At 36.8% G+C, this 22,640-nt stretch overlaps 1 long non-coding RNA gene across 1 annotated transcript; it reads left to right on the forward strand.

Moving 5' to 3' along the window:
* Positions 1-11,276: 11,276 nt before the first annotated feature.
* Positions 11,277-20,726, forward strand: LOC108370784 (uncharacterized). Its single transcript, XR_001848674.1, has 3 exons — positions 11,277-11,288; positions 16,334-16,338; positions 20,643-20,726. It is a non-coding gene; the product is annotated as an uncharacterized LOC108370784 (long non-coding RNA).
* The last annotated feature ends 1,914 nt before the right edge of the window (positions 20,727-22,640 follow it).

The raw sequence follows: 22,640 nt of genomic DNA on the forward strand, positions 1-22,640 counted from the left end.
TATTTCACTAGACATACCGCATCTGTGATGATGATGTCGCGCGTTTGACGCACGTTGATAAACGCTTCAACCATAAATGAGGATGCGCTTAGCTGAAACTCCAATTGCCAGCAACACAAGGCTGTCAGCAGCAACATCAACAACGACTCGATGATTTTGCAACCTATGTTGGTGATTGCCATGACGCGCGCGTGACGCAAAGTTGCTGCGAAAGTTGGCACTGATGATGTCGTTGATGATGTTGCTAGTTAAACGCGTTCGCAGAGTTATTACCACGGATGGCCGCAATGTTGCAGAATGACATACTGGATTACTGCGACGTGTAGTGCGCGTAACGAATTGTGTGAATGGCAGCCAACACACTTTGCTACTTGGCTAACAGACAGCGACGACTTACATTGCAGCTGCAGCAATGGCTTAGTGTGTCGGCTAAATGTAGGTGGTTGTAGGACGTTGAGTTTCTGCACAATTATTCTATGTGTATGACGACGCTTGCCATAAGATTTAACAATCACTTCACTTTGTGCGCGTAATGTAAAAACCAGGAACGCGAAATATATGAGTATATAAAAACAAAGGTGCCGACTTAAACGCTGGGTCAAAAGTTAACACTAATTGTGGTTGGAACGACACGGTGGGTGTTTCTTGTTTTTTTGTGTTGTGTATGTGTGTGCTTGTGCGCGCTTATTGGGCGCCTTAACTGATATTATTACTTTTCACTTTTCACATTTATTGCTACTTATTGGCTTTCTTTATTTTTTTTGTTGTGTAGCATTTTGCTCTTTTTCTTTTAATTTTGCACTTTCATTGGCGGTTTGTAACTTTTTTCTCGTTCGCAGGAAAAGGTGAAACCTCCATATCGGTTTTACATGTATGAATTCCGGGATCGCGTTGAAGAAAATGTTGGTTGGTGGAGTCGCGTTGCCTCACTAAGCTAATCGTGCGCGGACGGCTGTCTATAGACTGATTGTCTTACCGCCGTTTCGAATGCGGTATCCGCACAGGCTGTGGTCTTCCATTTGCCCCAGCTGATGCGAAGCGCTTCTCTCAGCTGCTTCTGCTGCTTCCAAAACGTGCAGAGCTTGTAGAGACAGACGATCACCGTGCTCATTACGTGTACATATTACCTTCGCGACGTTGGCCTCAACCCGTGCGCACAACGCCGATGGCTCTGCACTTGTTTAATTCATAAACTCAATCGCTCGGTCTTTGTGTTCGCATTAATCGATTTGCAATGAGCATTGCCGACCAGCCGGCTAGTGATTCGGCTGTGACTCAACCACGTGGAGTGGCGCTTCCATTTGTCCAACGTTATTAGCTCGCTGTTGTCACTGGGCTTTTACTTTTGCTCTCCGGCGTTGCTTTGGAACAGCTGCTGACCATATTTGCCGCCCACCGCTTGCGCATGCTCTGGGGGTACGTACGTCCACATTTTCCTCGGAATCGCAATAACCTGTTGACTGGTAATTTCGCTCGGTACGTCATAGCGCGATTCGTTTAGGATACGCTTACGATGCGTTCACCGATTTGTGGCGCTGATAACTGGGTAACACGGTAACACGCTTCAATCACTTTGAAGCATTCACTTGTTTGTTTACTTGCCGACGGTTTGCACAAATTGTCAACGCACAGCTTTTACTTAAGTACTCATAATTTAATTTCATCAATAAGCGCTGAAGTATTTACGATCGCGCCGACTCTTACGCTTTCTGGGCAATAAGCACTTTCTTTGTTTAGCCCCAAGTGCTTGTTTACTTACTTTTAAAGCATGTTCACGGGTATGTATGTATGTATGTATACACTTACGTACTTACGCATTCGCTTGCTTATAGTGTTTTATGTAGACATGTATGTACTCTTATGCACGTCAACTTGAACGCACAAATAAGTTAAGTGGAACACTGTGTCATGACAGGACGTCCGGCTCGCCTCCAATGCCCCACCGGCTTCATCTTGTTTCACGTGTCTTCAAGATTACCTGGCTAGGCGTAATTTAATCGTGCCATAAGCCATAAGTCACGAGCAGATAGGCATTTGCAACAAAAACATTAGGCCGGGTCAGCCCAAGAAAGTTAAATGAAATTTAGTTGCCAGTTCGAATTATTATAATTCAGGCAATAAAATTTCAAGGTAGTTGAAAAAAATTAATAAAGGCTGCATTTCTTTATTCATTCTGAACGTTTGGAATAAACTTTTTTGTTTATTTATTCTTTAGAACGTTCCTGATGATATGTTGACGTATATTTCAAACGCATTCTGTTTATTCCGGCTGTGAAATTGGATTATCCGGAATGTATAAAGAAACGCAGCCAAAATAAATTTTTTCGATTGTTTTCCGATTGTTTATGGAACACGATTTCATTCATGTGGCTGCCTCGACTGGCTTTGCGGAGGCGCATCCTGCTAACCCCTGTTTTTCCAGACCTTGGTAACGGCTTCTGGCTCTATCTCACGAATGGCTTGCTCGATGTTCACCTTAAGGGCCGGAATCGTTAATGGGTTGTTCACATAAATACAAAAAACAAATCTAACGGCGTCAAATCGCAGCTCCGATTGGGCAAATTGACATCGCCGAGACGGTTGATAACATGATTACCGAACTTGCCAATGGTGTCATCGTTCCTAAACCCGCACCAAACTGTCACTTTCTGAGGCTGCATTAGGTTTTCCAAACTCCATATGCGGCAGCCTTGTTTCTTAACATAGCCGCCGATATGAAAATACGTTTGGTCAGAAAAGAGGATTTTTAAAGCAAAATAGTTGTCCATTTCGAGCTGCTCAATTCTACATTATTTCCCAACGTTGTTTAAGCGTAAAGCGATTCTGTAAAAAGGACTATATGGAACAGCCTTTATATGTTTGAGTATTTTGGTTCCAGATTCTTATTTCATTTCGATTGAAAACGCTGCACTTAAAACATTTAAATTTATAAGGGCGAAATTCACAGTGCCGTAGTTAACTCAGAATCGGCAGTTAACTACAGATTTTTCAAATGAATTTGGCCCTAAGTCAGGTTAATTTTATTATACATTATTAATTTATTTATTGTGTGTGGAAGGTAAGATAAGGCGAAAATCCTGATAATCGAGAAGTTCACTCCCGAGACTCCTTTGAAGATAGGGAGTTGTGCTTTTGTTATCCTAAGGACGCAGTAGCTTAGATAGAGGGGGTGATTAGGGAGATAGGCAGATAGATTTCGAATTTTCGAGGTCTATCAGCTTTCGTTGCTTTTGAGTCGAGAATTTCAAAAGATCAATTTGGATCTGGGACAAGCTCCGGCCAAAGATTTACGTAATGAAATTCCGAGAATACGTTCCAAAAGCACTGAATTTTCAGAAATTTACAAAGCTTCACCAAAAGTAGCAGACTCTCTGGAAATTGTGGTAAAACATAAAATAGTAGTAAGTAGCCAGAAGCATCGTGGGAATCTTAAAGTTAGTTTTACAGAATACTACGTTCATGTGACCGCATTTAGTCCATTTATGGACTTCTACATCACAAAACTCGAAGAAAGATTCACCAATCACGAAAATATTCTTAACGGATTCATGCCGCTCTTCACTCACAAATCATTTGAAGTTAACAAAGTAGCTGAGGTATTAACTTTTGAGTTTTATGACCAATTCCACATTGATGGATTTCCAGAAGCAGTCGCTGAGTTGACAATCTGGAGACGATATATGACTAGCAATGGCATTAGGTAGCCCATTAAATCCATTAGATGCGCTGAATAATTATGCAGGGGAAAATTTTCATGCCTATTTTAAAACATCATTTACTGGTAGGAGGCGGCGGAGAAGTCTATAGTTTTGTTTCTAGATTGGAAACTTAAGTGGTAGCCTAAGATTTACCAGTGAGCAACGAATGCATCATCAGCTGCCTGTAATGATTGGGTATCTTTCCTAAAGTGATGTTCTGTCTGAATCAGTGTTGCCACATTTTGGGTAATTTCCCTATTTGAGGGATATTTTGCAACAAAAATTATTAAAAGAGAAAAAGGGACACTTCAAATAAAAATATTCCGACGAACTGATAACCTCCTCCTTTTCTGGAAGTCGGTTAAAAAAGGGATTTCCTTTTGACACAGTTATCGATGTATAATTGATCAAAATTCAAGAATATTGCCTGCAAAAAATGCGACTAATCCGGGACGACTCCGGGAGCAATCACAAAGGAACATGTGACTTCGCTTCTGTTCGAGCATGTCGTATGAAGAGACTAATTGTTCCCCTTTATACCCGAATGGGTGTAAAAAGCGACTAGTCACTTTTAAAAAATAAAAATAAAAATTTGCGCCAGCTGCTTTTCGAACCAGGTTGCCCAGGTTTGTAAAGCACATACTTTCCCTATGTGCCAACGCCGCACATGAAATTTCATTTCACTAACATATGTGTAAGTGCCAATCTATTATTATTAATTTTTATGAATGTTACTTCTTAACTACTGAAATATGTACATACATATTTTGAATACTTTGGGAATTTTGTGGGATAAATTTTTAAGATGTGCGTAATTAAGGGATTTTTTTCCCGATTTTCATCGGATTTTTAACAGAGAATGTCTGGCATCACTGGTCTGAGTAAAACCATGGTTCAATGGAATACTCGTCGGGCAGAATGCGCTAGAAAAGATTACGCTAGTCAGAAAACTGGAGCGCGCACAATGCGCCAACCAAATTCGAAATTAAAATGCACTTGGGGCCACTTGCGCATAGCGCCTATCGACATCGTTGATAAAGCAGTTTCAGCATTAGCTGTGGTGAGACTTAAAAGCACTGGGTGCTTAAGTGATTTAGGATTTGGGCACTCTACTATCATCGCAACGTGGCTGGACTGGCCTTTCTCTATTCACATTCGCTCTAGAGATGACTAGACGAAAGGATCCGAAAAGGAGTAGAGGAAATGTTTGAACTGCTTCATGGAACGGCCAAAAGTTGACGGGAGGGTCGGCGGAGGGGTATTTTTGGCTGATCGCTGCCATTGCGGAAGCAGTCGATAGGCTGCTCAATTGCGCGACGTCTACAAGAGCGGTTAACATCTACTTTGATATGCAAGTATCAATCTGGGAATTGAGCTCACTCGCGTTGAACTGAGTTATGTGTAATTTTTTCTTCTATTCAGACTTATGTATGAATATCGGTACCGAACTATAGTGATGTAGCAGGAAAGTACGTTTAGGATGAGTTGGCCGGACGATCTCACCGGAAGACAGGGAGTGGGAGTACCTTCATTTCCGTTCAGCCTGAGCATATACTTGGACATGAGAATGTGATGTAATTATCTCAAAATTTTCTCTAAAGCTGCCCAACTTTGGCGACCGTACGGTCTACACAACTAGGGTAGCATTCTTCAAGCAGCACTGAGAATCTCTCCGGTATTCCACACATCTTCCACTTTGTTGAGGCTACATAAGAACTTTGTTAAACACTGACTTATCTCCACCTTTGAGACCTCCGCAAGGCCCTGAAATAATGGCTCGCCAAGCCGAGCCAAGGAGGAGCATTTCTTTTTTGTTGAACTTGAGAGTACCGATTCGCTTATCCTATTACTCTAGCGGTTACTCTTGCACAGTGTTTAGAGGCTGTTGGTATACCAAAAGTGTACTTTTCTGCAAGAATGTGGGTTCCTAGGACCTTTCTTTGGCAATTCATCGGCCCTCAATAAGAGTTGAATTTTCTATTGCAGGGCCATCTTATTCAGAGATCTACGGCATTTAGTATGGATTTTCATTGTCTATGTGCGAGTCTAAAGCTTCCCGGGCTGTCCAGCTGTTAGATTAGATCAGGGAGAGATTTTTGAGCGAGGCTCCGTGTTGCTTCCTGGATGCCTAACACCGTTTTATTGCAATGTAGTTGAGAAAATTCCTCCTCCAACTCTTCGTTGGGTCTCTTAGAGCCAAATGCGTTAAAGATATTTTTAATCGAACGGGCCATTGCAATTTTGCCTTCAATTTCTACTCCGTGCCCGATTCGGTCTAATGTACATACTGGCAGTAGGAATATTTATATGCAGAAAATATTAAAAATTTTAAAGTTAAAAGCAATTATGATTGTGTCATCTCTTATGATCTCTGTTTGTCAGACAATTGCGACTCGACTCACTACTAAACCGACCGCTCAACTTGTTACCGTGTTTGCACGCATTCGGATGCAATCGATAAACTACAAGCGCTCATGAATAAATATTCAGCTACATTAGCAAGTACATATCTATGTATGTATGTCTTCATACCCACATATGTACATATGTGCCTCAGTGGATTATTTACAACATTTCATGCAATAATTGTCGCGTTATGTGTCATAATTATGGCATTTGGTTTGGTTTTTTTCTACTTTTGATATGTGTAGTGTGTGGCTCAATTAATGTACCGATATAAGTACGTTTGTACATACTAACCTATATACACACATACATATGCACATACTATGTATGTACATGCAATATGCATAGCAATGGTCTAATTGTGCGATTATCGCAGACGTGCGAGGGCTAAACTTTGCTAAATTTCTGTTTATTTGCGTGAATTAATTGCCACAATTGGGGAAAATTGCCGTGATTCCTTTTATATTTGTTGTTTTTGTTTTATTTATTTTGCACTATTTAGTTGTCTTTTGTTTACAGTTCAGCTATTTCACGTAAATACTTAATGGTAGGTATTTTTATGTCCGCCCTCGAAACTGGACAACTACGAAGAGGCATTATTTTATCTTTTAACATTCCTTAACGAGTTTGCATAGTGTTTAATTTGAAAGATACTGGTACAGTTAAAACTGCATGTCACAATCGGATAACAAATTCTGAAATGTAAGTTTGAACATTTAACAGATGTATAACCGAAGCCTTACTACGTGAAAATCAATCGAATCGACAGTGAGAGTTTTGGTTTTGCAAGCACAAGGAGCTCCTTCGAGCCTCCCCGATCCAAGCTAGGTCAGTCGAATCTTTCAATTGCAAATTTCTTAGAGGCCAATCTGTCCTAGAATGAACCATAGAAGGTCAAAGGTGCACCAACCACCTACTCATCTATTGAAAGAATGTTTGCAGGAAGAGAAAAGGCTAAGAGGCGTTTCGAAGACACGGTAATCTCGAAATTGAAATCCTTCAGAACTAAAATTATTGTGGAGTTTAGGAAAATGGGCGTGGTACCACCCTCTTATGACTATAGTATTTTCAGTTTAAATGAAACTTTTTTCAAATTAAATGAACTCATTCCTTTTGAGAATGTTTCATTTTATTTGAAAAAAGTTTCATTTAATTTGAATAAAGTTTCATTGAATCTGAGAAAATTTACATTTCATTTGAAAATGGCTTCGCTTAACCTGAAAAAGGTTTCATTTAATTTTAAAAAGGTTTCACTTAAATTGAAAATGGTTTCATTTAAACTGAAAATGCCACCGGGCATTTATTGTTCGGCGTCGGGCATTTATTGTTCCGAACTTAGACTTCCTTGTATGTAGACCGTTAAGCTTGAATTTTGAGAGGTGTTGGACGCCATTTTAATTTACCCTAATTTGACAAGTTGACTCCAATAGCACATATGTATGTACACTTGTAGTCAGCTGTTTAAGTAAAGTGACATTTTGACGAGTTTTGGGTATTTTTCTCTTGCTTATTTAATGTTTATTATTATTGCTTTATAAAAGTCATATAACCAGCATTGTATAAATCCATATTTCAAACTTTGTACAAAAATTACCAAAAATTCAACAAACTTCACCGATTTCCTGCAAAAATGCACAACACCGGTGCCTACACAAATTATTAAAAATCAACGCGATTTTCTAGCGTTTGAAACTTGCATTTTATTTACTTGTTACAATTTAATGGGCTATAAAACTGTACATATGTATGTATACCTAAAATTTTTCTAAAAATTCTGAATAAAATGTTTGAAATGCTCGGGTAAAATTGGTATAGTTGTTTTATTTTTTATAATTTTTGTATTACATAATATGCTAGACTTTAAAAAAAAAAAAAAATAAACATTAAATAAGCAAAAAAAAAATAGCCAAAACTGGTAAAAAGTCCGTAACTTAGCCAACTCACCCCAAGGGTATGTATGTATGCATATATATAGATTCTTATTCATACATATATAATGAATAACGTACAACCCATTGGCATATTGTTCATTATTTTGACGAATATGCAGATTCTCAAATGTAGCAATGCATGTATAAAATATTGAAGCGTCATAAAATTAAAAAGAAGAAAAAAAGATGTAGTAGGTTGCCTTACCTTCAAATGTGTTATTCCTTAAACGAATAAATTAAACGTTAAACAAAAGACAAGTACGTGCCATTAATGAGCAAACATGAGAAGTATGTTAATGAAAGCACGCAGATATTAGCAATGTTAATCCCGGGATCCCGGCCTTTTTAAGGCATTGATGGCAATAATAGAAACTCCTTTTCTTGACCAGTATTGGCTAAATTTTTTATTTTTTACTTAATAATTAATAATAGAATTTAAACAGATTAAAGTTTTTGGTGCATAAGGACTGGCAAGTATTGAAAATGTCCTTTTAAAATTTTTATCCTTGAAATTTCGCAAAATTTGTTTTTGAAAAAATTGTATGCTAAGGACTTATATAAATTCGATAACATCCTCGAATTTCCCCTTCTAACTTTATAAGCTTAAAAAATTACCTATTCGTCCTAGTGAGTGCAAAAAATTTAAATTTTTTAATTTCTAAAGAAATTTCCTTTTGCATTTGGTACCCATATTTTTATTCTACATTGCATTGAATTATTTAAAATAGTTTTTGGAATTAATCGTATCTTTGAAATTACAAAGTCCTTTAAAATAAATACTGACGTCACAGAGAAAAAATAATAGGTTTCAAACCCATTTATTTATTATTTATTTTATGGTAGGAGAGCTTCTCAAACAATATAGCAGCAATTTCACGATTTAAGTTGTATTGAATATCTAAATCCCGAAATCCCGGGGTTGTGATAACGACACCGCGAAAATCGCGGAATCGTAAATAGCTGTAAAATTAACAACCCTAGTAGGTATGTTCATACCTACAATACATACACATATATATATGTAACTATTTAAAAAAGCATGATGAATGTGTGTACTCGTAATCACTACCCTGCAAAAAATGAGACTAATCCGGGATGACTCTGGGAGTAATCGCAAGGGAGCATGCGACTAATACCACTTTTGATCTCTTTATATGGAATGAACTGATCGCTTTTGTTCGAGCATGTCCTCTGAAGAGACTAATTGTTCACCTTTATACCCGAACGGGTATAAAAAGCGACTAGTCACTTTTAAAAAATAAAAATAAAAATTTGCGCCAGCTGAGATTCGAACCGGGGTGCTCAGTTTTGTTAGGCGAATACTCACTCTGTGTGCCAACGCCGCATTCACTAAGTGCGTACATATCATTAAATCGTTAATAGTACCCGTTAGAGATGAGTTGGGGACTAATTGATCTCCAATTATACCCATAAGGAATGAGTCGTGACTAATTGACCTCCATTTGTACCCGTATGAGACTAGTTGGGACTAATTAATGCCCAATTGTACCCGATTGAGAGTAATCTCGGAATACTCTCTTTAGAGATTAGTCGCACAATTTTTTGCAGGGTATATTATGATCGATGGTAGTATAAGAATGTGAAAATATATCTAAATTTCCTCAAGTGCGGGTAAAACATTTTGCTTATCATAACTATAAGAGTTCGACATATTGACAAGTTTTATTTTAAATAGTTTTTTGTTTTTAATAAAAATTTCAAATTGCAGAAAAAATTATTTAGTAGGGGTATGTATTCTCGGAGTCTTGCAAAGCCCTTGCACGGTGCACGAATTGCACGGAGTGCACGGTAAAAACCGGTTTTCCTATGGGGAAACTTTGCAGACTACGAGAATATCCCTCAGATATAGCCGTAGTGAGAAGTGAACTTACATTGCTAGATTTTCGTTCAATGCTCGTTGAGCTGACCAGACGCGCATCTTCCCAGCTTCAGAACAAATGTAGCCAATGAAGACCTTATAGTTTCTCTCCTTACCCGGCGATAACTCCTGAGTTCTTATATTTATTTATTCTCATCCATAAGTGGTATTCGATTCCTAAGCAACCAATCTACCCTATTTTTCTAAGGTTCAAAAATAGAAATCTTTTGAATAAACGCTTTTGATAACATCAGACGCTGTGGTTAAACATTTGCGCTTAATCGTGTACCACCATAGTTTCGGTTGATATTGTAAAAACTCAGAGGGTAATATAAATAGGAGTCATAGGAAATAAATAAATAATTTTCAAATATAATAGACAGATTCTCTGTACAAATACATACATTTGTGTCAAGATTTTATATTCTCTTCCAATGATAACCAAATAAGTATTAAAAATCGTACGATGCATAAAATTATAAGAAACATACTTACATAGATAGTCTGCGGCATTTCAAAAGAGCTCTGTGACACGCATAAATTCATTTACTAATATACATATATGTTTATGTGCGTAAGTTTATACATAAATGTGTACATGTGGCCCCATTTTACTTGCAGTACCTACACTTATGTACTATGTACGAGGGACGCCTGATAAATTGGTGTCTAAGGTACTTAACCATACTCATCATTTACTTACTGACAACACTAATTAAGTTACTCATTGCTTGTAAAAATAACCTTTTCTTTGTGCGGTTTATAATATTTCCAATGGAAAAAAATTATGTGGAATGGATACCGCGAACGCTCATAACGCCCGACAAGCAGCGACTATTTTAGACTTATAAAAATTTTTTAGAGTTGTGTCAGGGAAACCTGAATTTGTCAGTATGAGCTGCAGTCCAAGCAAGCATCGATGCAGTGCATAAAAAGAAGAAGAAATTCAAAGCAGGAAAGTCGGTGTCGTAGATTATGCCTAAAATTTTCTGGGATAACTAGGAAGGGGACTAAAATGAATGGCTAATTGAATGGGTCTGCAAGACAAAGCATCTGTTCACAACGGTCGGCTTGCGAACGATGCCCTGGAAGTTATGGGATCGACTCTTAAGGAATCAAAGAGTCGAATATTTTTAGACGGCGGCATTTTGAAAAGAAATCTGAAGAATACTTTTTCAGTGCCCTCATTTTCGAAATCATAAAAAATTGTCGGTGCAATTTTCAAAATCAAGTTTTACGTGCTCCTAAATTCGTACAACTCAAGGCACATGAAACAGGCTGTAGCATTAGGACAAAAAACAATTGCGTCTGTTTTATGGTAGCTTCTGGTCTATAAAATGTCGAAAAATATTCAGCTTTTTTTTAGTTATCACAGTGGGCCATGTGAAACATAACCAAAAATTAAACAAAAAAAATAAAATAAAAAAAGTGGTGCGACTTTTTTGGTAATTTTATTTTTGCTTCCAGAGACATTGATCTATTCTCCTCAAGGCTTAATAACCAGTCTTTTTCCTTCTGAGCAGCTAATGCTCGCCTCTTTTTATGAAAAAAATTTCACTTGAAAATACATGTTGCTTATTTAGAATTTTTTAAAATTCGAAAACAATATTTTGACATTTTAGAGACCAAGAATCAAATCAGCTGCTTTACTACTCCATCTGTTAAATATGCCTTGGCAGAGCTGAATCGGTTGAAATGGAAAAGTGCAATTTCATTTTCAATGGTAGGTCGAATGTACATACTGTGACTCAACCAAATGACCAGGTCTTGATTTTCTTAAATATTCATATATTTTTCGAGCTAATTTTTTTGTGTTATTTTTCTATAAAAATTCCTTTATAAATATATATGTATGGCTTAATTAAAACCATTTAAATCATAGTTTTAAACTTTATGAAAATTTTAGGAAAATTTATCAAATTTTTAATCTAAATGTTTAGAACATTTTCGGGTACGCACTTTTATAGCCCATACAAATTTAGTCTAAAGAAGTGCAAGTTTCAAGCGGCTAAAAACCGCGGGAATTTTTTTTTTCGAGACTGTTTTTGTGTTTCTTTTTATATAACAAGAGCAATTTACAAAAACTGGCGTGGGTTTTTTTTTGAAAAAGTTTGTTGCTAACGGTCTCCCGAATTTTATTTTATAAGAAGTTCATGCTTATATGGAAACCCCAAAAATATTCTAAAGATTCAGATTAAAAAGTGGAAAGTTTTTTAACAATTTTATGAAATTTTACATAAAGTTTGAAACTGTGATTTATATGGTTTTGGTTAAAGCTTGGACGGTATTTTTATAGAAATATAGCAAACAAAAAAATTAGCTCGAAAAACATTGCAAATATTAAAAAAAATCAACTCTTGGTCATTTGTTTGACACACACATATTCATACACATACTTATCCGTCGCCCCACGTATATACTACGTACATAAAAATTGCTTGGCTATGGACATTAAAAACTCATAAACCTTCGAATAATTACACGGACATAAACTTGATATTGAAATTGAGTTGAAAATGTCTACACATAAACTTATACGATGTAAATATTAATACTGATAATAATACTCATAATTTATGTGTCCGGTTAGGACATGTATGAAAACATAAATATTTATCTATCTTTGTATGTGAATATGCATCTAAGTGCATGAATATGAATGCAACTGATTGGTTATGCGTGCACGCGTATCCTTTGCGTAAAGCTAAAAGTTATTGTAGCCACTTGACGACGTGACGCATGACGAATAGTTCCGTGCCGGCAAGATACAGTCAAGTGTTTTCCCATTCAAAAAAAAAAAAAAAAATTGACTATAATCGGAAGCGCTCGAAAGATCCAAAAGAAGCTTAAAAAGATAAAGAAAAAAACCCAAAATAAAAAACCAACACCTAAACGCATATTTGCTAATTAAATACAGACAATTCCACAAACTGCGGTTACAATAATCGATAAACAGTCATATCCGCACAAGAAACGTAGGAAGAAAACATTGCGAATACCCTGCAGGGAATTCGACACGGCAGAACCTACTACCAGCACAACAGAAGGCGCACCCACAAGATTACAGATGGGATCAAGACACACTTAACCATACCACTTGACCCGACGACGCGAGGTGCCGACAATCTAATCTACAAACGATATTCATAAGAGAATGTCCATGGCCCCCTCCAGAGAGTCTCGTCTCAATCGCAGACGATGAGATTCAGATTTGAGCTCTCTGCATGGCAGAAAGTTTGTAACTGCTTCTTGTGTAACCCTGCGGAAAATCTGTAACTACTTCTTTTGTGTACAAATAAACATTTTTGGGCTAGTTCAGGGCTATTTTAGGACTATTTTGGGACTATTTTAGGACCATTTTTGAACTAGTTCGGAATAATTTTGGACTAATAAGGGCCTGTATCGGTACCATTTCAAGACTTATTCTTATTTCGGGACGATTTATGGCTGGTTCAGGACTATTTCCGGATCATTTTGGGACTATTTCAGAAACATTTCGGGACTAGTTCGGAAAATTTTTTGGGACTAGCAAGGGACCATTTCGGGATCGTTGCAAGCTCACCGGAACAAGCTTACGACTTTTTCAGAACCACTTGAGAACAATTTTGGGCCAAGTTCGGGATCATTTCGGGATAGTTCGAAACTTGTCACGAAATTATCCTGAAATAGTGCTGAACTATTCCCGAAGTGGTTATGAAAAAGTCAGGTATTTGTTCCGCATAAAGGAATAGTATGAAACGCGTAAATACTTTGCCAAGCCGTACGAAGATGTTTGCACATCAAAATTTTATGAGCACCTGTAACGTACGACTATTTTTTCTCGTCTTCCAATTAAGCAAACAGCTCCACTCTGTAACTATAACTAGGGGTATTCACGCGTTAATGCGAAATGCAATTGCAACGGTGCGAAATGTGAAAATGCATAATTTTATCAACAATAAACAGCCGAAAATCTCGCATCAGTCATTGCATTTGATTATGGTAGGTACAGATTGAAATGCGATGACTGATGTGAGATTTTCCGATGTGCAGCTGTTGACAAAATTTCGCGATTTCGCATTTCGCACTGGTGCAATGCATTTCGCATTAACGCCTGAATACTCCTACTGTAAATGACCAACTTGTGTAATCCCTGCTACAGTGAAAAAAAATATGTAGAAGCTTTCAACAATGACCTCCGATTCACATGCATGTAGATAATTGTTTTAAATTTGTCTTACTTAGGGTCAAGTTTTCTCTGCAGGGAAAGTTTCGCGTCACAAGGAATATAAGTATTTTGGCATTTAGTGACAGATGCCCAAAAAAACTTTGAGTGGACGTTTTATTTTGCCGCGTTTGCGGTAATCACTTGCCGCGGCGGCTTATCTTCAATGAGTAGACAAGCACCCAAAGCGTCGGCGCGGCGCACAGTGTAACGTTCCCATATAGTGAGTGGCCAAAAGTAGATGAATTTGTCGCAGTTGAATGAAATTTTGCACAAAGGATTTGCAGGCATATGTTAAGAAACTTTTTAAACTTGAGTAAAATCGGATGAAGGACTCGCCTATCTCTCCTAGAACTGGAAACTAAAAACTTCGGTTTTATATACCAAATTTAGTCCGATTGAAAAAAAAATTATTATATGTGCAAGAATTGATTATATCTTTAACATACATGGACATTTTTAAAGTTGTTCCGATGCCACGCTCACCTGCTATATTCAAAAATATATAAGATATAATATTATGCAAGTTGAAATAATAATAATAATAATAATAGATTGGCGCTTACACATCTGTTAGTGTTTGACCGAGCTTCTCCTCCGATTTGTGGCGTGCGCCTTGATGTTGTCACACAAAGAAGAGGGACCTGCAGTTTTACGCTGACTCCGAACGGCGATTGAATTTTTATTAGAAGCTGTTTTTCATGGCAGAAACACAGTCGGAGTTATGCCATTGCCTGCCGAGGGGCGACCCCTATTAAGAAAAAAATTTGTTTCAAAATTTTTTGCGATGTTGCTTTGACCAGGGCTTGAATCCACGTCCTGCGGAGTGAAAGCACGGCTTACCACTACACCAAAGGTGTTATTACTTAGTGAATATTTTATTTTTTAAACTCTCAACTTTGAAAAACGAAAAAAAGTAGGTATGCATCAAAATTTTGGGAAAATATTTCGATTCTATTTATGCTTAAGTAGGTATTTGCTGTCGATTGGCACTCAAATTTTTCCGAATTTGTCAACTTCATATATAAAATTTTGTCCGCATTCGTTACACTGTGCGGCGTCTCAATGCGAATGTTAATGACCATCGCAACAGCAGCAAATAAGCGTATCGTCATTGTATGTAGCATACATAAATGTACATATATATGTATGTACATAAGTATGTAATATAAGGGGATTTGCCATTGTTGAAGTGCAGTTGTTTAAGTGACCCGAAAGTTAGTAAAATTCAATATATTGGTTTTCGCGTTTATATAATCCGCCTAACTGTCGTCTTCCTTATTATTGGCATACCTTTCTGTTGCATCCAAATAAATGCATAAATGCATACATACAACATATGAACATTACATTGTCCTGCAAGAAAAAATTATCAGTTGATAAAAAATAATCCACTTGTAGTTAGCTTTTTTGCGGGATTTCTATAAAATATGTAACTTGTAGTTAGCTACAAAAAGCCAACTTGAAACTAGTTGACAAGTAATGCAGGAGTACTGAGGAGATTGTTTTCTTTAAACGCATTTCTATTTAAATATCCTGCACTTCGCAAATACTTTTTCGAATTGGGGACGAATAAAAGGAAATTCGAAATTTCATAACATCCTTTTGAAGTTATTTCTTACGGAGTTCCAATATGTGACCACCTGCAGCAGAATATGTAAACAAATATGAAACATAATAAAATAAACAAAGTAAATAAAAAAATATATAAATTTTTTTCCTATTGATATTTTATGTCCAAAAGTAGTTAGTTACATCAAATGCAGAGGTAACCACCCTTGACTATTTCGCGGCCATCGCCAAAGAAATATATGTAGTTAGCTTTCGTCAAAGAAAATATACAGATAATAGTGACTTTTAGCACCTTTCTAGCCAACTCAAAGTTAGCTTATAGTTAGATGCAATTCCTGCAGGGTGATGTGTACTTACTCATCTCTAGTCGCCAAAGCCCGCGCAAATCATGTTCATGTACTTACATATGTATGTACATTCGTTGACTGCATGCAGGCAATCGTTACCATTTGACTGTTTTCGACACTGCAATTGTGGGCTTTACCAAGTTAATATTTAACTGCAGTCTGACGAAGGTCAGTTTTAATTTTAAACAGTCACTCTTTACTTAACTTGACCGTAGTTAAGGATTTGCTTGGCGCAAAAATTTGCCTTAACAAATTATGTACTACTTGTGTTGTCTCAATATCAGGTAGAGACAAAGTGAAGGTGATTTTGGCAATGAAGTCAGAGTAGTTATTTGTGTATTTTATCTTATAGCATAGACAGACGGCAACGTCAATACGGATTAATTACGCAGTTGATCAGAACAAAATTTTACCAAGGCAAACGGCACCACATTGGATTAAGCGAGTTCGAATCTTTGGTTTCTTCAATTATATTCATCAATTTAACAACAAAAACGCCCTCAAGTTTTTGTATGAAAAAAAAATACTTAATTTTTTACTTAATTACTTAATTTTTTTTTTACTTTATAACAATGGTTGTGGACCCTTCTGATAAAATTAAATACGGAATAAAATAAAAATTTAATTAACTGAAAATATCAATGTGAAATAAAATAAAATACAAAAAGCATATCGACTGACTAGAAGATCGCCCTATCTCGGCAGCCAGTTCGACAACACCCTGTCTCAAAAAGCTTTTCAAGAATGCCCTATTAGCCCTCAAATTAGTTGTGCTTGTTATTCTCACATATCATGGAAAAGTTATGTTTCTACTCTGTGCCACCGTGATCCCTTTTTTCTGCTTGATTAAGCAATTTGAATATATTTTAACTTAATATTTTATTAAAAATACCTTTACAAACCTTTTTTCCTTCCTAGCGTCCCTTTTTGTTTACTTTTACATTTGACACTTCTCCTCTTCTTCGCAAAAATAATCGATAAAACTAAGTTGGACAACGAAAAGTTATCGGTTAAATCTGAGATTATTTCATAATTACCGATTAACGAGAGACGAATTTTGTATGACTAATCTCTTTTTATAATTACAGAATAGGGAGTTAAGCTCGAAAATGAGGATAATCTACTCACTAATATCTAGCATAAAACTGCGTTTTCAGTTTTTCTCTCTGCCATCAGGTTGTTATAGGAATTTGAAATCGCAAAGATATGATTAGTTCCAAAACTTATTTAAACAATTCAGTGCAATTTAGAATAACAATATGAATATCAAGTGAAGGAGATAATATTGTGTAGAATTCACAATTATACAATTTTTTGGTGCATAGGCACGAATAGGTATTGAAAGTAAAAAAAAATATTAAAAATTTGATTTTTTTAATATTAAAACTATATTTAAAAACTAAAAAAAAAAATTATTAAAAGGGTATTTTCAATACAAATTCGTCCTGGTGAAACAAAAAGTATATTTGGCCCCTAATTTCGTGAGTATATTGTTTCGTGCGTTTATATTTTTTTGTTTTTGTTGTACGGTGTTGCAATTTAATTGCAGAGATTAGTGTATTAGGGGTGTCTACAAATCAGCCGTACGTTCGTTATGCTTAAATCGACTTTGCCTTATCGGAAAGGATACTTCTTTTAGTAGCCCGAGACTAACGAACTTGGAGCTTTTTGAAGATTTCGATCAAGGGGGCTATGGGTGTAAAAGATTTGTCTAAAACACTGGTAGGGAAAGGCCAAATGAAGAACAAAGCATCCTTGGTTAAGCTCTGTACGCGACATGGATGAAGGGAATATTTAAATCAGCGGAATTTGCGGACTCCGCCGTGTCTTGGAACGAGTTTACAGGTCTTCTAAAGAACTAAATTAAAGCCATATGTAGATAAAAAAAGCTTATTAAAAGAAGCTCGTCGCAGAATTTCAGTATTGGTCTCGACCAAGGAATCCATTCAAAAGAATTTACTCAAAATGACGAGGAATCGTTTGAACTACTGCTACATAGTCATAGGCGCAACCAACCATCAGAGAAAGAGGAAGCATTATTGGAAATCTCGTGTCACCATTCAGACTGGGTTGTGGGTTGAACTCTTTCTCTAACTTTAAGTCACCAGGTCTAGATGACTTCTTTCGTGCGTTGTTGCTAAAGTAGGATAAGCACGCTTCCACGAAGGGAAGAACGATGGACACCGCTCTACACCATGTTCTTAGACAAATAAAGGGCGGCGCTTGAGAATGGTAAATTCAAGGTCTCAAATCAAGCCATTTTAGATTTATTTTTTATTTAAAAAATTTGCAAAGGAAGAGCACTTAAGAGGAAGAACACTTTAAGCATTCTAGTTGTGTTGAATAATCTTTCATGCATTGTCAGTCAGCTCGACACGCAAACCTCCCATAGGACAAAATAGCTTAATATTTGTTGTACTTCAAATATGTATTTCAATGACAACTGTGACAGCTAATTTTCCAGAGCCCATTATCTACGCACGCACATCTCCACGAGAATTCCACAAATAGCTTCCGACATTTAGAATAGCATATCCTTGCACCTCCGCTCAAGATAATATTCGCTCCTACTAATATATATATATGTAAATTGTTCCATCAAACCAACAATAAACACACATAACACCTAACTAAACAACAAGCTTCAAAAAAAAAAAAACAATACATTCATAATCACACCAATGATTATTTAAATATGTAGAAATTACATACAGCATATAATGCGTGTACTATAAATGTATGTACTTGGCTATGTACCCTGTAGGGAAATCCCTTAATACCGAACTCAACCGTCTCTAGTAGGGATGAAACATACGAGTAAATAAATACAAGCGCATACTCGATATTTTTCGATCGATACCAAGCAATTTTGGTATCGAAAAAAAAATATTTGGATCGAAACCCGGATTTTTTTCCTACACTGTTATTCCTAATATGAATCGCTCTGGGCGAAAGTGGATTTAATAAGGTGGTGTTGGGGCGACAGCTGAATTTTTCGCCGTTTAGAACATTACGTCAAAAAGATGTGTTTGGTGTACAAAATTCGTAGTTTTTTTTTACATACATATGTACATACGGCCGCCACTACCTTCCATTACTTCGTCTTGGACTTTATGGGCATGGTTTAGTTCATACGGAATACCTTCATCGATACTTTATTTCCATACTACTTCAAAGTAAAAGGATCGATACCTGCATGATTTTAGGCAATTTTAAACTCTTTTCAAACTAAGCAATAAGGCGATAACTTAGGCGCCAAATGCTACGACAGTTTCTAAATAGTACGCTTACTTCTTGCATTACCTCTTCGCCAGTTGCGAGGCAGTGTGGTGGCGTACCAATCCTCGTAACGACTCCTGGCGCAGATATATTTTTTTATCCTTTTTTGCTTCAGTTAGTTTGGTTTTTTGATGAATCCGTTTTTTTTTGTTTTTTTTAAATCATATTAAACAATTTTTATTGAGCTTGAGGCCGTTAAAAAAAAATTATTGGAAAAACAACAACAGTTTTATAAATGGTAGAAGTTACAGCAGCTATTTCGGAGATCACCGCATTTCCTCATCAGACTTCTTCATCGAATTCATTTGGATTCGAACCGGCGACTTCAGCATACAGCATACCCACTGCGATAAGTTCGCAAAAATTAAAAAAAATCCGTATCACCTTCAGGCGCGCTGGAGCCTGCTTCTTCAGATCCGTAAGTTGTAGTCTTTGCGTGATGCCACAGTCGAAAATTCGCTGAAGGGCTATGTTTATTGCGAGTGGTTCAGAATTGTCAAAGTCATAATAGATACCAGATTTTTTTAGTTCATGATTTTCCTGCTGGGTAGCTGCTACAGCAGCAAACTATGGATAAAGCGGCAAGCCAAGAAGCAAACTGGCAGCATATCAATTCATAACATTAAACAAACAATAATAAAAACGTGTCCAACACTTGAGAGCCCAACCTTATGCCACACAAATTTCCTAAGAAGCTAGAACCCCCTGGGCTAATAAATAAGTACTCATGCATACTCGTACGAAGAAGCAAAAACAACAACATTTAATTTTCATTCTCTCTTTGGACGCTTATTGTGAAGGTAAAAAGCAGCATGATCGTTGAAGAGAAGAGCCGTGAGCAATGTACAATGTACATACATACATACATACATACGTGTACAAAAAATAAGGCCCATCATCAATTGGCGTCCGAAGAATTCTATGTTGGTAGCAAATGTAATTTTTTGACGCTCTGAAAATGTGCAAGCATTCAGCTGCAGGCTACGATGGGCACAGTCTAAATAAAATTGTTAGTACAGAGGGACAAAATAATAGTAAATATGAGCAGCTGCGGATGCAGACGTGTGATGTATGGAAGATTTTATCATTTATAAGATTTTCTTGAACTTGAGTAAGTGAAAAAACAGGAGATGCGTAATACAATACAAATTTTGACAATTTAGTTTATATATCGAGATCGATAGCAATCTACTGCGCCGGTGGATTGAAATGGGCACAAGTGCGAGGAATGACTTCATGTACATATCTCTCCAGTGACGCTAAACCACGACGGTTCGAGGATAACAGTAACCAATAACCATAGCAAACATAGCAGATTCTGGGTAGGGACACGAAGTTCGATACGATACGATACGATATCGACATTTTTGCCGTTCGATACCGATACTTTTTGCTCGATAGTTTTCAAACGATATATTTTGGATTCGAGTAGCAGAACCCCCCTTGTATCCTACTGACTTGTAAATGTAGGTACATTACAAAATTCATTTGATTAATAACACGTTGTACATTATATCCAAAATGAAAAAATCTTTCCCTCTTTTATCAGCCGAAGTATCTGGCATTATGTGGAGACTCCCCACACGACACCGACCACCGTTAGTTGAACTTGACAACAACGACTGATGGACAAACTGAAATAAGCGGGGCTTAGTAGTGCCGCTACAACAACAACAACCTGGCGTTACATGACGTTACATTATTAAAATTTTCATTGAACATTTTTTTAATATTGTTTTTTCCGATGGAAACGCCCATATGTCTATACTTTGGAATTTATATGTAAAGCAATATGGATATATTTAGGGCTTTAAAGAGCCCAAATGTGTACACACTTAACTCCATATAACCAAACACTTATTAAAGTCATTCTTTATTAGAAAATTAGACCAATATTTAGATTTAATGTTTTGAATTTGGTAAATATCCAGTCTTTTTAACCAGATATTGATGGGTACCCAATCCTGAACTTTTTTTTTTAAACTTACAGGGTTACTTTAAATGAGTACTTTATCGATACTTTCAGTTCGATATCGTTTCCTTTATTCTGGGAGAAAAAGTAAAAAAGTGCCGCCCGCGCTGATCAGAATCAAGGCTACACACTGGTGAAGCTATTACCACACAACAGAATAACGAATTTTTATCAAAATTTTGCTTATTCCAACTCTTTGAAACTTAAAGCCTCGTCATATGATTTTTCCGAGAAATTGAAAAATTTATAGAAAGCTGGTAATGTACTGAATCAGCACAGCTGGGGAAGACAGCGGAAAACATCTTTCTGGTCACGAAAACTATCCAGACTTATCCGTTTAACTCTAAAAGTAATATAAATAAAGGACGAAGTTTATCAGTAAGTGAGACAATCTGAAGACGAGCAGTTGAGTCCAGATTGTGCAATCGGCATCCGACTAGAAACCTTTCAGCTAAAAATCGGACCTACTGGAATTCGCAGAGCCCATCTCGCTAGGCGGTGCTTTTGTCTTGACCGATACTGTATATATATATAACGAACTTTTTTTTACCCATATTTAGTAAAACGTTTTATAACTAACTTTTATTGACTTGTGTAACTGTCGCTGCATTTAGTCCAAAACTAGAAAGCAGCAGCTCTCCCATTTTAAGTAGCTGCAGAGCCAGAAGCGATGATGGACGTGCATTCAACATTGGTACAAACACATAGACATTTATAAATACTACAGATACATACATGTATATGCATGGATGGATGTTTATGCACCTTCATTAGGGCGGGTTGATTTAATTGTGAATGAGAGACAATCACTGCAACTGTGTAGATATTTTGTTCGTGGACAAAATACAAATTTCCAGCTAACCAGCAGAGCCCGCAAAGCGCACAATTAGGACTCCCTGTGCGGTGCGCTGATCCTTCTAGGGAGGCCCCGAAAAGAATCCCAAAGGAACAGATCCGCTGGAAAAAAGGGCCTTTCATTATATATGTAAAAAAAAATCTGCCTAAAGAACTCCTTAAAGGAGGGATTACGGAGTGGCAGAAAGCTCACTCAGATAACCCCCGAAGAATCCGCGCGGCCTCATTTTTAACCCATTATTTGTTTAAAAGGACTCCTTACATCATCCAAAGATAAGCTAGGTTGAGTGTTTTTGTATTGTTTTCGGGCTCCAATAACGATCCGAAGAGGAAGCTTTATGGTTTCTCCAAATTTTTTTTACTATTTAATTGGGAACTTCCCCAACAATTTTCATATTTTACGCTTTTCCTAACAAAATTTGTTGGGATGTAGTCTTATTTTTAAAATATTGAAATAAATTTTGGTAAGCTTGGGTCTCGAAACTTAGTTTCAGAGG

The sequence above is a fragment of the Rhagoletis zephyria genome, unplaced genomic scaffold, assembly GCF_001687245.7.
Source record: "Rhagoletis zephyria isolate East Lansing unplaced genomic scaffold, Rhagoletis_zephyria_1.1 Rzeph_scaffold_04477, whole genome shotgun sequence".
NCBI classification, from domain to species: domain Eukaryota; kingdom Metazoa; phylum Arthropoda; class Insecta; order Diptera; family Tephritidae; genus Rhagoletis; species Rhagoletis zephyria.